The sequence below is a fragment of the Struthio camelus genome, chromosome 31 (genome assembly GCF_040807025.1).
Source record: "Struthio camelus isolate bStrCam1 chromosome 31, bStrCam1.hap1, whole genome shotgun sequence".
NCBI classification, from domain to species: domain Eukaryota; kingdom Metazoa; phylum Chordata; class Aves; order Struthioniformes; family Struthionidae; genus Struthio; species Struthio camelus.
In genome coordinates, this window is record NC_090972.1 from 317,501 (window position 1) to 320,000 (window position 2,500).

At 77.6% G+C, this 2,500-nt stretch overlaps 1 non-coding gene across 1 annotated transcript; it reads right to left on the bottom strand.

Moving 5' to 3' along the window:
- Positions 1–19: 19 nt before the first annotated feature.
- Positions 20–172, bottom strand: LOC138063284 (5.8S ribosomal RNA). Its single transcript, XR_011136879.1, has one exon. It is a non-coding gene; the product is annotated as a 5.8S ribosomal RNA (ribosomal RNA).
- Positions 173–2,500: the final 2,328 nt, after the last annotated feature.

Genomic DNA, 2,500 nt, shown 5'->3' on the forward strand with positions numbered 1-2,500 from the left:
GTGACGATTGACCGTCAAGCGACGCTCAGACAGGCGTAGCCCCGGGAGGAACCCGGGGCCGCAAGTGCGTTCGAAGTGTCGATGATCAATGTGTCCTGCAATTCACATTAATTCTCGCAGCTAGCTGCGTTCTTCATCGACGCACGAGCCGAGTGATCCACCGCTAAGAGTTGTCTCGGTTTCGGTCCCCACCGCGCGCGCGGGGGGACCGGGCAGCTTTCGCAGCCCCCTGAGGGCCCCCATCCGCTCTGCCTCCCTCCTCACGCCGACGCCGGCTGCTGAGCAAGGGACAGCGGAGAGAGAGGGCACGCCTCACTGACCGTACAAGCACAGAGGGAAAAAAAAAGGGGGGGGGGGGGGAGAACAGACCCGAACGAGAGGGGCGGGGAGCCCTCGCTCCCGACCTGGGACAACCCCTTTCTCGCTTCGAGTCCGGCCCAGGCGCCCGGCTCGGCCTGGCCCAGCAGGGAGCGGCGCGCCAGCCGCGCCACCTGCCTCAGGGACCGGGGTGTGGGTCCCCGCGGAGCCCCGGCGTCGGAGCCCGGCCGCCGCTGGGAGCGGCGCCACCCGCTGCCCGCGCGCCCGCGACCCGCCAGCCGCACGCTTCCGAGCTCCTTCGCTCGCCTCACCGGCCTCCAGCTCCGCCGCCCCGGAGACGGCACCCAACACCCGCCTGCACACACGCAGCCTCCCGAGCGACGCCACGCACTCGCCCGTCCCTTCCGCGGGCAGACGCCTGGCGGCAGGCAGACGGGCGAGGCGGGACGGACGGGGAACGGCGCCCGCTCTCCCCGCCTCCACGCGGAGACCGGGAGGGGCCGCCCCCGCCCGCCCGCCCGCCGCCCGCCTGCCGCCCAGCGAAGCCGGGTCGGGCAGAGCGAGGCAGGCGCGCCGGATGGCGGAGTGCCGGGGCAGGGCGGGGGGGGAGGGAAGGAAGGGTGCCGCCGACGGCCACGGCGGGAGACTGAGAGCACCGGCCAGGGAGGAGAAGGGATGCGCTGGGGCTCGGCGTCCGCACCACCCGCGGTGGGGGCTCGCCGTCCCGGCGGCGAGCACGCGCTCGCGCCGGGGTCGCGCGTTCGAGGCAGGCCGGCGCAAGCCGACCGCGCGGCGTCTCTCCGCCGAGACCAGACCGCGGAGAGAGGGGGCAGGGTACCCCTCTCCGTCCCGGCTGCCCGCGGGGCATGCACGGGCCGCGCCGGCGGGCATGGGGGGGTGCGGCGCCCGCGCGCGCCGACCCCCCGGCCCCTCCGGCAGCACGCCCGGCTGCCCCCCGGGTCGCATCGGGCCGCCCGAGTCTTTAAACCCCCGCCCGGCTCTCCGACCGAGAACCCTCGGGCCCGGAGCCCGGGGCCCATGGCCATCCCTACCCGGGGGGGCCGCTACCGGCGGCCGCGGTGGCCGGAGGCCCTCCTCCTTCCTCCCAGCGCGCCCCCCCCCCCCGCCGCCCCCCGCCGCCCCCGGCCCGGCCGACTCGCAGCGCGGCCCCCACACGGCACGGCGTGGGGCGGCTGGAGCGGTGTGGGGGGGGGGGGAAGGGAGGGGAGGAGGAAGCGTGGAAGGCCGGCAGGGCACGGCCGGTGCGGCACGCGCAGCGCAGCGCCCGGGAGGAGCACGCTGGCACACGGGACCACACGGGTGGGTCACCGAGGGGAGGCAGGAGAAGCGCGGACGCTAGGTACCTGGCCCTGGGGTGAGGGAAACGACCTGAAATCCCCGCGGGGGTGCCTCCCCCGCCGCCGCCCGCCGCCGGGCCACCGCCGCCTCGCGGCGACGGCGGCAGCCTCAGCGGCAGCGACGAGGCGGGGCGCGGAGGGGAACCCGGCACCCGCCAGCCGGCTCCAGCGCCCCTCGGCGGAGCGTCCACCCGCGGGGTGCGCCCGACACCCACCGCCACGACCTCGTCCTCCTCCCGGGGCCCGGGGTTTCCCTCAGTAACCCGGCGCCGGGTGGCAGCTGCGCCCGGGAGGAGAGCCGTGGTTTGGGCCGCCCGCTCGGGCACGACACGTCGCCTCGCGTGGCCTCGCGCGACGCCCCCGCTTGGGGTCCGCCGCGGCGCGGCGCCCGCCCCGCGCGCCGTCCCGGAACGCCTGTCCGCACCGCCTCTGCTAGACGGGCTGCTCCGCCGCAGCCCGCCCCGGGTCCGCCCCCCACAGCTTAGGAGTGGGGACCCGTGGGACCCGTCCCAACCCGGAATGCGATCTCGCTCGCGTCTCCACCCGCCGCTTCCTCCCGCGGGCACCGGGGGAGCAAGCCCCGCCGACCCTCCCACGCACTGCCGCCCGCTCTGCCGGGCCCTCCCCCGGGCCGGACCCTCCCCTGCCCCGGCGGCGGCGGATCACCGTCGGGCGAAGGGGCGGGGGCGGCGCTCGGAGACGGGCACCGGCGGCGGGCGCCAGCGGAGGCGAGAGGGCAGACGGGGACGGTCCCCCACCGGCGGCGGGGAATCGGCGGCGGGCTTTCGGCGAGCGAGCCCCCGCGCTAGCGGGCCTCGGGAGGG